This window comes from Haliotis cracherodii, unplaced genomic scaffold, assembly GCF_022045235.1.
Source record: "Haliotis cracherodii isolate W230 unplaced genomic scaffold, xgHalCrac1.p SCAF_3, whole genome shotgun sequence".
Taxonomy (NCBI): Eukaryota; Metazoa; Mollusca; class Gastropoda; order Lepetellida; family Haliotidae; genus Haliotis; species Haliotis cracherodii.
Genome location: NW_027266286.1, coordinates 33648665 through 33664856, shown reverse-complemented (window position 1 = coordinate 33664856; position 16192 = coordinate 33648665).

Here is a 16192-nt window from a genome sequence, read left to right as displayed (position 1 = left end):
TACAATGCTACACAGACCACAGATGACCTTCCTCGGAGCGGTCGTCCTAGGGTCACCACACCTCGACAAGATCGGCAGATTACCCGTCAACACCAGCGACATCCGTTCTGCAAGTGAAAGTGCTCGACAGACCATAGGGGCACATAATCGACACATTAGCCGGGACACTGTGATCCGACGTCTCCGTTCCAACAACCTCAGATGTCGCCGACCAGCACGTCGTCCTGTTCTCCAACCACGGCATCGACAAGCACGACTTCAGTGGGCACAGCGTCATCACAATTTGCGTCATCCTGAGCGGAGGCGTGTACTCTTCTCTGATGAAAGTCGCTTTTGTGTCTCCTATGCAGACGGAAGAGTCAGAATTTGGCTGCGTCGAGGTGATCGTTTCGCTGACAGAAACTTTGTGGAAAGGGATCCATGGGGTGGACCTAGCGTCATGATATGGGCAGGGATCGGACTTAATGCGATACTTGTACTCATGTGCTTCCTGAATGTTGGTCAAGGTTGGGGACACGGCGTCACTGCTCAGCGGTACATCGACCAAGTGATCAGACCCCATGTTGTTCTATTTTTTGCACAACATCAACAACACATTTTCCAGCAGGACAACGCTCGTCCCCATGTTGCCAGAGCTACCATGGCCTTTCTGCAACAACAGAACATTTGTGTTCTACCGTGGCCAGCCCTCAGCCCTGATCTGAACCCCATCGAACACTTGAGGAATGAGGTTCAAAGGCGCTGCACAATGTACGCACAGTCCCTACAACTGCCGATGCACAGCTACTCTGGATGTGTGCAGGAGGATCCCTAGGGCCTTCACAAATCGCCTGATCAACTCAATGTACAGATGTGTGGCAGTGATCAATGCTAATGGTGGTCACACCAGGTATTGACTGACTTTTTGGGTATTGACTCGAAACTGTAAGCCCTTAACATTTGAAAAAAATAATTATGTCATCTGCCTTTTAATCCATTAAACTGTCTTCAGTAAAACTTTTGTCAATCATGCCCTATAAGTATTTCTTGTCTTTACTGTTGAAAATAAATAACAAGCATACTCGACTTGCGTTTCTATTGCGTGTGAGTATACTTCAATACTTCTGTAATGATGATTAAACATGTTAACACAAATCATTTACACATTTCAAGAGAGCTACATATAACATGAGAAAGTGTTTAAATCAGAAATGCTGGTTATTTGAAATACTGTCATTCTTATATATGAAACTGCTACTGAAATGCATGTATCTTTGTCAGCTACTCTACAACATAAAATAAAAAACGACCGGCGCTTCAAGATTTAAAAGATTTTGCCAAGATTGTGCACATTTAGCTATAGTCACAGACTGGTTATCTTTAAATACATACATTTAGCTGCCGACGCCAAGCTACTCATTATATTGATACATAATGTATTCCCAGTCAAAATACAAACAATAAGGCAAATAAAATGACAAAATATAAATGCAGATAATAACTGGTTATCTTATAATACATACATTTAGCTGCCGACGCCAAGCTACTCATTATATTGATACATAATGTATTCCCAGTCAAAATACAAACAATAAGGCAAATAAAATGACAAAATATAAATGCAGATAATAGAAACACGCTGAATTCCAAGTCACTTGATACAGTAAGCGTTATACACGTCGGACACCATGTTTAATGAGCTTCAACGATTCCCATAGCTAAATTGGCGTTATATTTTAAATTGATATAAAACGACTGGAATACTAATGCTTGTCTATGAAACACTAGTATTTTATCCGGGACTCTATTATACAGTGTCGTTATTGATCAAATGTAACATACGTTCATTGTTCAAGCATAGTAGCAAAGTTAGAATGATTTTCAGCAAGTTTAACAAAATGTCAAAAAAAAACAAGTAAAAGTTACTTACTTAAAAAACATAATAACTCAGTAGTTTTTGCTTAGTGTTAAAGAGGTCGCATGCTGCCTGAGCAATTTCGGCTGACCTGTCACTCTTCGGGGTGAGTGGGTGAGTTTTGAGTTTTTGTATTGACAACACTTGTTTTGGTATTGATGAAATTTCTATTTTCGTATATTGGTGTGATTTCATTCTTTACTCTCGGCTGCTCTGTGTATATACGTTTGAGTAGTTGTCTTTCTCACAGAAATTAAGTCAGTAAGGTCGTTGCTATTGGATCTCTTGCCTTTAGATATACGACAGATAGCGGATCTAACTGTAATTCGTGTTTTAAGTGAGTCCGGGCTGGGGCGTGGTCTTGGTATTTCAGTTACAAGTGAGCAATGGATTCAGGTTGATTGCAAGATGGACGAACCTTGTCATAGGGACCGAGTCTGAGGCGTGAGATGGCGACTTCAACTTTCCTTTCATTTGAGTATGAGTTTGGCTATTGGTGGATCTTAGGTTGCCATGTTTGGGCTATGGAGGCTTTGATTTTGATTATGTGTGTCTAGAGCTAGCTTCGCCAGTGTGTCTGCGTTTTCATTTCCATGAATATCTATGTGAGAGGGGATCCAACACAGCTCCACCTGTTGCCTTTGGTCCGATAGGTTTTGAATATTCGTATAGAATGTTATTGACTGTGTTTGGCCTGGAGTATGAATTTCTGCTTCTGATGGCTTGAAGTGCACTTAGTGAGTCTGATAGGAAAACTGCCTTTGCTTCCGGAAGTCCGGTATGAGTTTGAGTGCATGATGAATTGCCTCCAATTCAGCAGTGAATACTGACCGACCATCAGGCAGGCGAACTGATTGTGCTTGGGATCTGGAGCTGTGGATATGGATCCCATAACCAACAGCACTGTTGTTGAAATGATTCTTGGATCCATCAGTGTATATATGGCTCCAGTTGTCCCAGGTTGTTTGAATTTTAGTGATAGCTACTCATCATAGTAGTGTTGGGTTTTCTTTTTAGAGACTTCTGATGTCAAAGCAGTGTCAACTTTGGGAGTTGGGATTCCAAGGAGGGTGTAACCCTTTGCAGTAACTTTCTGGTGGCTGAATGTCATCACAATTGTGACTTCGGATGAGTTCACGTACTTATGTCTCAGATGGCTTTAGTGATAGATTTGTCCGAGCTAGGGCTTCATCTCGGGTGTTTTTGTTTAGTCATATCTTTTTAAACAAAGGGTTTGATGATCGTCCCCAGAACGATAATATTGCCTGCTCTCTTCTTAGTTTCAATGGGAGTTTCTACTTGAAGTGCTTCAAGTAAAGTACCCATTGCTGCACATGGGGTTTGCATTAGAGCTTTCTATTGTATTCTGTCAAGGCGGCTAAAGACAGTATTTGATGCTGAGTGAGAGGCCTTACAACCAGTATTTTTGATTTGTATAGGTCCAGCTGAGTGTCCATAGAAGTACCCCCAAGATGTGCCAAAATTTTGCAGATTTTTCGATTTTGACTGGTTTGCTTTTCATGGAGAGATGGGATATCATAGCATCTTTTCCCTGTGTTTGAATAGAACTCCCACACTTTTTTCACTTGAAAGGGTGAACCCCCATGTATTGCACCATTGATCTACTCCGTCCAGGGCTGACTGGAGGAATTTTTCGGATTTGTGATATATCTCTCTGCTTTGGCAATATTGCTGTATCATCAGCGAATTTAGAAGTTTGGGTAGGAGAGTTGACATTACCACATAGATCATTGATCGCCTTGTGGCTTACCATTGTCCAGTGACATAGGATCAGATTGATAGTTTCCTATCTTAACTAAATGCGACCTGTCTCGAAGGAAGCTGTCTTTGAAGTTTGTCATGTACTCTTCTACTCCATTTTGTGCTAGTTTTGTCATGTCATGCCATGCCATATCATATCGAAGGCTTTCTGGAGTACAACAAATACTGCGGCTAGGTATTGTCTGTATAATGGAGCTTTTTTATTTCATTTGCCAGGCTTAGAATATGATCTAGACATCAGAGTGTCCCTAGACATCAGAGTGCCGCTTTGGTCAGGTTTGATGTGGTTGCCAGTTTCAAGGTGGTGCATGAGCCGTTGTTTGCACATGTTTGAGGTGAGTGGGATCGGTCGATAAGTGTTTGGTAGGGTTTCGTTTTTCTCTTGCTTTAGAAGCGTGACAACTGCAGCATGTTTCCATGCTTTTGGGACTTCTCCTTTGGAACATATCTCGTTGTACAACTCAGTGAGTAAGTTCTTGGGGGTTTGATCGGGTAGGTTTGTAACTATCTGGTCACTGGTTAAGTCAATACCAGGTGCAGTGCCTTTTCTAGGATGTATTGCAGACATGGAGGATATCAGACAAAGCAGGAATAACTCTTGCATTTATACCCGAGACCTCCTGTCTAGGTTTGAAAGCAAGTCGATACCCGTCTGCCCGATATTGAGTTTTAACAAAACCTTAACACATGCTGGTTATATTATACAGGTATCGATGGGCTGGTTTGCTTTGTCAGTTGTTGTTGGCTGGTCAGCTGGGTCCAGAATGTTACACTGATAAGTGCCTACCAGTTCGTTTGACCGGTTGCGACAGCTTTCATCTTGAAGCGCTACGCATTATTATACAAGTTCTAAACACTGTGTAGAGTTTACTGGCTCGGGAATGTTCAATATAAAGTTGTAGAATATATTTGAATTTGATAAAAACTTGAACGCATATATATAGTAATTTTGACACTGCTATTCAATGAATGCGACCTTTTGGTGTAGATATTAACACCCTTTTCAAGCAAGTGATGTACAAACATGTGAAGTAGTATGTGTATTTGCAGGGCATTATGCAGCAAATCCAAAATGGACATGCAATGGCAGATCATCGGTGACAGTGCTGGTATTCTAAGTTTGAAGATATTTTTTTCTAATTTCTCGTAATTTGTAAGCACCCAAATGTGCAAAGTAAAGTCAAGTTATCGCAATTGTTTTAAATTTAGATGTCTAATAACTCATATGACTGGAATGTACATATCCTAACGATGGACATATGAGTTACGTGAACAGTATTTATTCATTGAGAATTGCCCTTGTGTTTAATTCGAAAATAGATCCCAATGAAATTGTCACTGTTTTTATGTCAAAACAAAATGTCTAGAAATATATCGCTCTTTTTTGCATATTCTCAGAGGTGTCTTCATTTGTGCTTTCAAGCTGTATCTCCAGAGTCTATCAACATCTCTAATTTCACATCCTGCGACTCTGATAGTTCTCATTGCTTTCTTCTTTCGTGCAAACTTGATATACAAAGTGTTCACCCTCAGATTCCTGATTATTTTATTTCGAACGTGATGAACTCTGATTTCTCTGTGTGTGGTCCCACAGTGATCACATTTATGTCCCTTGGCTGGACACTGCCCTTCGTGGGGAAATTTTGCGCCACAGAAATAGCATGTATTTTGTTGAATTTGAGGTGAGGTGAGGTGAAATTGGGTTTAACGTCGCGTCCTTGTTGAATTTGAAGTGAAGCATTTGATTTCTGATTCTTAAACCCGACCGTGACGTTTTTTTTCTCTCCAGATTCTGTGTATTTTTTCGTTTGGGACATGATCATGATTTATAGTGATATCACATATAAATCTGTCAGATTTGTCAAGAGACCATTTAACATTTTAGGTTTTATTTAATTAAACGGCAAATAAACTTTGGGGGGGGGGGGGGGGGGGGGGGGGGTAATTACAGAAATAATAGAAACAGTATACAGCTAACACTTTCAGTGGGCATGCCTGCTTATAGCAGGGGAATCCCGCCTCGTTCTACAGCGTCTATGGAGAATGTAATTTGACGCCTGGATGCAATTCCGCTGATCAACAAGAAAGTGTTGTCATTAGAAATATCTCAATTGCTTAAAAGTTAAAATAAATAGAGCACCGACTATTTAACATATGAATTCAGCATAGATTCACCTCCAATTACAAGTAATCATCAAGACATAATGATACGGTCTGGCTCCAGTAAACGGTCCAAAAGTAATAAGTATACACTTCCGGTTGTGAAGTTTGGCTCTGTATTTTATGTTCCATACCAGGATCTTTCTATCTCAAGATATATAGAGGTTATCACGCGAGTGTGTTTGGGGATGGTAAATATCCTGCATTAGGAATAAACATTGTATTTAGCGAGCCTTGGCGAGCTAAATACATAGTGTTTATTCCTAATACAGGATATTTACCATCCCTAAACACACAAGCGTGATAACCTCTTTATCATATAATGTCATTCTTCAATTCTGTGCTTGAAAATCGCTTCCCCTCACTCACAAACATTACCTAAACATTGCGAGTTTTCCTGGAATGCGCGCATTAATATTTATTACGTCACAGGGTAGGTGATGTGTCAGTCGGACAGTGACAGTAGCCAATATAGTTCAAACTGAAATCTGTTTCTTATACAGTGGCGAAGCAACATATACGCAAAACAACAATTGTTTTTACTTGCCTTTCGCGACAATCCATCGGTCTGTCCGCTAGAGTAACTGCCCTTTGTCAAAGGGAAGCTACTCTAACCCTAGTCTATGAGACATCACGGCCAGTGATTGTTCACAGTCGGCCTGGTCTGTCATAACGTTAAGAAGTATACACAGCGCCAAAACGAAACAAGGTAACAATTCATACATATTTCGCCTAAACCCAACTATTTTTATTTGTGGAAAAGGTTTCAAGCCGCAGAGGTCTACAAGCACAGATATGGCTACTGATCCCGTTTGGCTAGGCCTAGTGCCCTCGCAAAATTGTTTCGAAATTTATATCTCCAAAGTTGCCAAAACTTATAAAATGCCTTAGTTACGTCGCAGTTCGACAGTGACTTTCAGTATATAAGACTGTTTTTTTAATAATTGTATCAATTATACCTGTAGTTTATCCGGATTCACGATGGTTAATTCTGACTCGATCGCCGAATGACAAGTGCGACGCCATGTTTGTTTATAAACACTGAAAGTAGTCCCTACTTGACCTTTGATATCTCTATCCGCATATGACCCCAACGGATATCGTTTTTATCCGTTGGCTTTATCCTGCCGAGAAACCTACCCATTATATGATAAAAGGCATTATCCTACATTTTGTATTGGTTGTTGGTGTATTTGGAAAAGAGTCAATCACAGAAAAAGGTGGAGCTCTAGTAAAGTGTAGCAATGTGGATGGTTAAAGAGCATCACCCTTTCTGAACCATTTCATTTTGAAAAAGCTGGTTCTGGAATTCTGTTAGTGTCCTCAATTCAAATGGACAGTTCTTCATTAGGCGTAAATGATGTGACTATAGGGTCACATACTTTGAATCCAGGATCTTTTTATCTCACAAGTGTTATAAACAAAACTGTAATTGCTATACCCTTGTGGGATATTAGATAACCAATTAAATTGTACTGACACTTGTATCCTGTCGAAATGAAGAAAAACATTAATTCTGCCCTCAAAATGGAGTTTAGGTTACGTGACCAAACCGACACACCTGATTGGTTGGAAATGGAAAACGGTCGTCTGCTTTAAATTGCTGTACATTTTTGGACTTATATTGCAGGAAGATACTTTATTATTTTCATAATTGGATTAAGAACGATGTTCTAACTGTTGTTTAGTGATAGTGAAGAGGAACTTTGAAAACACAAATGGTGGTTTTACTCTGGTGGAGGTTCGTGCATGTGTGGAATATCTTGTTGATACAACAAAAGATATAACATGTATTCTTTTGACAAATGCATATATCAATGACATTTTTCTGTCTTAAATCGAATATGGGGCTCAACAATATCCTGATCTTTTTATCATGAAATGACAAACGCTTCAACATGATAATGATCCACTGTAAATAACTGAAACATGTCTGTTGAAATTAATGGGACTGTGTAAATCTGTAGTAAATGCATGAAAACAATATCTGTGATATTTACAGTTTGTAAAAGTTGTATCATATTGTTGTTCACACATGGTATCGTTGTGTATTTTCAAGTATATTTAAAAAATGTAACATCATTATGATTTTCCTGACAATCTGTTATCCCTAACATAACATTTCATTCTAAATGTGATAATCCCTAACATAACATTTCATTCTATATGTGATAATTACATTTAAAAGATATTGAAGCATATTCTTTTTTGGGTTATTCTTTGACGAATGAACTAACATGTAAATAATTAGGCAAACATAGCAGGATACCATGTTTGTGTGATATTCTCTGCCTTCCTGGGGCAGTTGAGCTATATTTCATTGACGACAGTGCTTATCTCTCAAATCGGCCAGTTTGAGACATCACATTTGCCATTCTCAAAGCGAGGCCATGAAAGCACGGGAAAATGAAGAAAATGGGGAATGGCCGGCTCAGAGTGTAGGCTGATATGTAAGAAGGCTAAGAGTCAAAAGATCGATAAAAGCAGCAAACTTGTCCTAACATCAGCCAATGAAAACAGTTGTCACTGCTGCGCTGGTAGCTGTAGGCTGGTTTGTTTTGGCGTGTGATTTCAGCACTTTCTCTTGGATATTTAAATACTTTCTACGCATATTAAGAATGTCCATCTCTGAAATTGACTGAATATATGTACGAAAATGGATATTGGCAATATTTCTTTTCAGTTCCTTACCTTTTAAACTCAAACGATTGCGCTGCATTCCGCAAATCCCTCGGATTTAGATTTTATTAAAACACTCTTCTCCTCAATCTTTGTCTCACGTTTTTGCGAACTCTTTTATCACAATCACGGATGTGGACTTAAAGAAAATCTGCACATCGTCTTTCCAAAAATATTATGAAGGTATAATTTTTGTTGTTGCAATATGATTTTTTTTAAATATTTAGGCTCATGGTTTTAACCAGTTTTGCAGCTGTAATATAACTCGTGTATCAAATGGTGGAGTATCTATGAATTTACCTCGGTATTGGGAATTTACTGTTGAAATGGATTCGCATGAACTTTTAAATTTTACGATCCATAATGTGATGCCTAAAGACTCCAGATAAGACTAGAAAAGTTTATTGCCACCATGGTGCATTCGACTGTAGCGAGGCTCGCACATATTAAGTGATTACTGTCATGTGAAATACTAAAGTATAGGTATAGGTATAGGTCATTATTTTTGTGTATTATGGGCAGAATATGGGTATGAGGTACCACATGCGAAACCGACCCTGATACAATTTGTCTTCAATATGCTTAAATCATAATTTGTTGCCTCCAATTTGTCAATTTTGCATCAACAATTAGATCGGCATTTATTGGTTGAGATATTTCTAGTGAAAGTATATTCCAATCTTACCATCTAGAGGTTTTATGGAATTTTATGATATTTCTATTTTTGTTATAGTTTAGCAACACCTAACCATGCATTGGAAGATACTGTTATATGCTGTCTTATGTAGCACACATGAACAGCCGAGGACTCTTGTCCAATATTTGTGATAAACATAATGGTTAACTATGTTATATTTATAGCACGATAATAATTTCTGTAAACAAAATGTGTGGCACATTATTGTTAATTGGTGTATATTTACCCTAATAGTAGAATATTATGTTGTGCCAGTATGATCGATCATGAAATGATTAATTTCTCTGATGTTGATATCACAAAGGCCAATGTACTGTGAGGACTCTTCTTTCACCCACTGGGTCTAAATAATGTAAGAAATTAACAAAACAGTTACAGACCGTAATGAAAATTATTAGCTGTGTTCATATGAATGCGAACTAGACTTTAACTCATTTCAACACTTGCTTCTTTTGGACTTATAACAACAATAGATTATTGAATGGCTATAGTTTGTCGGAAAAAAGTTTTAGGAAAGACCTTTCAGATACTGCCCACAAGTTGATTTTCTTAGGACATGTAAGAAAATATCTATAACATTTTCATACAAATATTTCATTTCAGTAACTTCCGATGTCCTAACATTCCCTTGACATCCGTAAGGTGACAAACAGAACCAATATGTCACAAGCAACTAGCCCCATATCCACACAGAGTCACATCTGCGAGTGAGACTAGAAACATTTGCCAGCAAAGTGCCAGTCTCACGAATGTGACATGGTGTTATGTGTCCACTGTTCCCGCACTCGAGGGCATGTCAATCCCATGATGTCAGACATGTCGTCGATATCCCAGAGGAAGAGTCGAGCATTGGTTGCTTCCAGTGTCCCTGGTTTGGAAGAGGATGCCGACGTTCTACTGAAATCTGGTGTCATCTTGGCAAAGAATTGGACCAATCGTTCTCTGAAGGCTTTCAACCTAGAATGAACATTTCTTGGGGATCATTTCTTCGATAAAAACGACAAAGTTGCTGGGAGGATTAAACAAATGTTCATTGAAGGATGAAGACTCGGCGGTTTTTTTTGGTCCCACTTCCATCTGTAAGGAGGTTCGCAAAGAGTACTGTCACGTTAGGAGATAGGTAAAATAACATTTTTACAAGTACCGATATAACCAAAGAAGGTGTCTCTCTGACAACAAACAAATAAGCGGAATATACCAGTTCAGATGAAATATATATACACTCTTCAGTTATATAAGGGAAAGGTAGCTGAACAATACCAAGAAGGGTTACAGCCATCACATACTACACCCATCCTCGACTACATTCTAGTGCCAAGACTTAAAATAGCCGTCCGATCAAAGTACACTACTGACAGAGAAAAATGCTAGAGAAATCCTAAAGCTAAGAAGAGTAAATCTTGGTTCCAACGCACAATGCCACTTCCCCTGACAACCAAAGTTGAAAATGTCCGAAACGACTTCACATAATTCTGGATTCTAATAACAATAACTAACCGTAATGATTATAAATATTCCACACCTATCTATACATCATCCAGTGCGGGTATGCATGCCAGGCGTTGACACGTCTTCGTGTGGGATATATGTTGGATAAGATAACACTTCATTATCCAAGGAAATTTGGGTTACAAGAGAACAAGGACTCAGCTTCTTGATAAACACATGTAGAAATTAATAAGAACATAACAAACGTAAATAACATAAGATGCAGCACTTGCGAATTAAAAATTAGAAAATTATTTGCCATGAAACTGATTATAAAACCTGGTACTATGAATGAATTACGGGTCCTGTTTGTTCTCAACATGGGCGTTCGCAGTCGGTAGCCAGAGGGAGGAAACTGATATTCTAAATATAAAAGATGCGAGCTATCGCTTTATATTTTAATTAATTTCTTAATTGACTGCTCATAAATACTGCCGATGTTCTGTTGAGAGATGAAACTGATTTTATTTGCTGTTACAGATTTTGACGACTTCGTTTTTGTTGCAAACAGACAGATTTCCGTACCAAAAAGTGAAGTTCAGGTCAAAATATACTGAACAACAAAAGTTCCTGTGACATTGAATAAGATTTAATGCAAAGTTATGTTTTTACCAAATCTGAAACAATTTCGGTTTGGAACAGGAAACAGACTCATGTAAGTGTTCAAACGGTTGAATTTGCCATACTGACTTCAGAAAATGCGTGATTTCATAATAAAAAAACCCATGAACATGCCAAAATGTCAATTTACAAATCAATGGCGTGTGTGTCCACCTCTGGTTGCGATGCAAGCAACACATCATCGTCTCATGGAATGGATCAGGCCTCGCACTAAGTCCTGTAGGATATCTGTCCATATCTGCTGGAGCATGTTTCGAAGTTCCTGGAGTGTCTGTGAAACACGTGGTTGACGTCGAAGGCGCCGATCCATCTCATCCCACATGTGCTCAATTGGTGAGCGATCAGGGGAGCGAGCCGGCCAGGGGATGACATTCACGTTGTTTTGTTGAAGAGAATCCTGAACAAGTCGAGCAATATGAAGCCGGGCGTTGTCATGTTGAAAGGTAATGCCCGGGCCATGACGACGCAAAGACGGTAGAGCAACAGGGCCGATGGTCTCTTCGCGGTAGCGCTGTCCATTGAGATTTCCCTCTACCAATATCAAACGGGTCCTCTGTCTTGCTGTAATCCCACCCCATACCATAACGCTTCCGACCCCGAACCGATCTTCTTCCATGACACAATGATTGACGTAACGTTCACCTCGACGTCGGTACACTCGAATCCGTCCATCGCTGTGGCTGAGGTGAAAACGAGACTCGTCAGTGAATAGAACTTGTCCCCACTGCATGGCCGTCCAGCGTAGACGCTGTCTGCACCACTGTAGACGTGCTTGACGGTGGTTTCCTATCAAAATGGAACGTCTGGCGGGTCCTTCTGGCGACAATCCCTGCACATCTGAGGCGACGACGTACGGTTTGTGATGATATTCGTCGAAGGCCAGGAATGCTTCTTGCAGTCACTGTTGCTGGCTGGAATCGATTTCGTAGTTGTGCTATTCGAATCCAGTTGTCTTGTCGATTATTGGTTACGCGTGGCCTGCCACTCCGAGGATGGTCTCTGACTGCATTTATCTGTTGCCAACGTTGCCATGAACACCAAATGGTGTTTCTGTGGACGTTAAATTGTCTTGCAACATCACGTTGACTCGATCCTGCTTCAAGCATACCAATGGCTCGCAGACGCTCATTTTCGGACAGGCGTGGCATTTCGTAATGTTGAATTATTACGTAATTTTGTTGTTATTCTGAGTGGTTGTTGTCAGCACGATGCTAAAGAATGCATAAGGAATCCCGTTAACGCACATGTTTTTATACCTATTCTTGGGTAGTGAAATGCAAGGGGCTTGCATAAAAGTCAACTTTTGCATGGAATGCATGCTTTTCTGTAGCAGTTACGTTATTGTGACTTGATTCCATACATGTACTACAATATTGAAGACCAAACTTTACTTGGTGGAAAAATACACTAAAATATTGTCACAGGAACTTTTGCTGTTGAATATACTTTAACAAATGTTGTGTAAAACATGGACATGATAGTAGCGACAATGTTATAATGCCTTAACGACTTCAAGTACAGCCTCTGCTAAACTTCCATCTATACATGCATCCCATGTGAGATTAAAAGGTGAAGGAGAATGAAAGGTGGTGCCCAGATATTTATATTGATCGACAACCTCTATTTATTCATTATCAATAATAACTGGATTAAACAGGACTTGTCCCTTCTAAAATCTATGACCATTTCTTTTCTTTTCTTGACATTCAAAAACAATTAACTTTCCTAACACCAGGTCTCAGAATTAATAACCTCATTTCTGTTCTCTTGTTCTGATTTTTATAAGTCCTAGTCATGCAGTCACCTGCACAAATATTGAGGACAAGTTGCTGTTTGTTTGTTTGTTTGTTTGTTTGTTTGTGGTTTAACGGCGCACTCAGCAATATTCCGGCTATATGAACGCGGTCTGTAAGTAAAATATGAAAGTACTAAAATTCCACAATGTTTTTGAATCACAAAGGATGACAGAACTATTTTCATATTGTTGCAATGCATACCATTATAGACCAGCAGCCCAGAGCACTTTGGTCAAACGAACAAGGTACCAATATCCGAACACAGGAACATTTACTGTGTAACCCAACATATTCATATGTGGATGTCTGCCGGGGAGCCCCTGCTGCGTGTGGCCCCTGGCCCCCCCAAAAAGAAGGGGCCATTCAAGGGCTGGATCAAACATTGGAGGTACCACATGAAAGTAAGTGTAAATGAACTGGTACATCTCACAGAGTACAGAATGGGCCACGCCAGACAAATCTTCCTCTGCAAAAGGCCTGCCAGACACCACCAAAGAGGGTCCCAAAATTTGGGCTGGGTTAAACATTGGAGGTACCACATGAAACCTACATAAAATGAACAATTGCACTCTACTTATTGCACAATACCCATTGCCAGACAAATCATCTTCTGCATAAGGCCCGCCAGACACCCACAAAAAGTTGACCCTTCAGGTATACACGGGTAAAATTGGTCTGGAATATATATCGACTGTACCACTGTATTGTAAGGTACGTTTGAATGAACAGGGTCATATCACAGAGTACAGAATGGGCCACACCAGACAAATCTTCCTCTGCATAAGGCTTAAACATTGGAGGTACCACATGAAATCAACATAAAATGAACTATTTCACTCTACTAAGAATAAAAACCCCATTGCCAGACAAATCGTCTGCTGCATAAGGCCCGCCAGACACCCCCAAATGTTGACCCTTAATGCACTCCGTGAACACTCTGGTAAAATTTGACTAGAGTATACATTCAAAGTACCAGATGAAAGTAAGTTTAGATGAACAGGTACATGTTACTGAGTATAACACGGCCCATACCTGACAAATTGTCCTCTGCATAAGGTCCGCCAGACCCCCCAGAGAGGTACCACATGAAACCAACATAAAATGAACAATTGCACTCTACTTATTTCACAATACCCATTGCCAGACAAATCATCTTCTGCATAAGGCCCGCCAGACACCCACAAAAAGTTGACCCTTCAGGTATACACGACGAGATCATCGGACCTGTTGTTCTACCGTTTTTGAGTCGTCATGGCCCAGGCATTACCTTTCAACATGACAACGCCCGAACTCATATTGCTCGACTTGTTCAGGATCTCTTCAACAAAAACAACGTGAATGTCATCCCCTAGCCGGCTCGCTCCCCTGATCTATCAGCAATCGAGCACATGTGGGATGAGATGGATCGGCGCCTTCGACGTCAACCACGTGTTCCACAGACACTCCAGGAACTTCGAAACATGCTCCAGCAGATATGGACAGGTATCCCACAGAACTTTGTGCGACGCCTGGTCCTATCAGGCTGTAGCAGGCTTTGAGGACTTCATAGCTGATCAGATATATATTCACAAGATTCAGATTCATGCCATTAACATTACATTTCAACGATAGGCCTAATCTATGATATCAATACTAGTATTCAGGGACCTGATTTTATAAATACGTGATTTTAATCTCAATAAAACCCTTCCATCTTTAAGAACAAAACATAAATTTAACCATCTGTTGACTCTCAGAGCTGATGTCCAATGTTTCTTTATGCACACTGGGATTACAGAGGGTCACCTGTGTGGGGTGGGGTGAGGGTCTGTCTAGCAGGCCTTATGCGCAAGAGGATTTGTCTGGCAACGGGTATTTTGTAATAAGTAGAGTGTAATAGTTCATTTTATGTTGGTTTCCATGTGATACCTCCAATGTTTAAGCCTTATGCAGAGGAAGATTTGTCTGGTGTGGCCCATTCTGTACTCTGTGATATGAACCTGTTCATTCAAACGTACCTTAATGTGGTACAATCGATATATATTCCAGACCAATTTTACCCGTGTATACCTGAAGGGTCAACTTTTTGTGGGTGTCTGGCGGGCCTTATGCAGAAGATGATTTGTCTGGCAATGGGTATTGTGAAATAAGTAGAGTGCAATTGTTCATTTTATGTTGGTTTCATGTGGTACCTCTCTGGGGGGTCTGGCGGACCTTATGCAGAGGACAATTTGTCAGGTATGGGCCGTGTTATACTCAGTAACATGTACCTGTTCATCTAAACTTACTTTCATCTGGTACTTTGAATGTATACTCTAGTCAAATTTTACCAGAGTGTTCACGGAGTGCATTAAGGGTCAACATTTGGGGGTGTCTGGCGGGCCTTATGCAGCAGACGATTTGTCTGGCAATGGGGTTTTTATTCTTAGTAGAGTGAAATAGTTCATTTTATGTTGATTTCATGTGGTACCTCCAATGTTAAACCCAGCCCAAATTTTGGGACCCTCTTTGGTGGTGTCTGGCAGGCCTTTTGCAGAGGAAGATTTGTCTGGCGTGGCCCATTCTGTACTCTGTGAGATGTACCAGTTCATTTACACTTACTTTCATGTGGTACCTCCAATGTTTGATCCAGCCCTTGAATGGCCCCTTCTTTTTGGGGGGCCAGGGGCCACACGCAGCAGGGGCTCCCCGGCAGACATCCATATATGAATATGTTGGGTTACACAGTAAATGTTCCTGTGTTCGGATATTGGTACCTTGTTCGTTTGACCAAAGTGCTCTGGGCTGCCGCTCTATTACTATTTCAAATTTCAACTCGTGCCGACAAATTTGAAGTGTAGATATTTTCAAATGGTACACTGTGCGTTGACACATCACCTGCCTTAACTGCCTCACCTTGTGGGTGCGTTTATGCACACCTACGTTGTTTTTATAGAGAAATTCATGTTTGATGTGTCTTTACTACTATTAATTTTGAATTAAAGTTCTACCATTTTGATGTCTGTCTATGCAACGATTGTAACTGAAATGCCAAAGCGTACTATCACAGAAAAATCAAAGATAGCAAATCAATGGCATTCACCAAACTGGTATGCC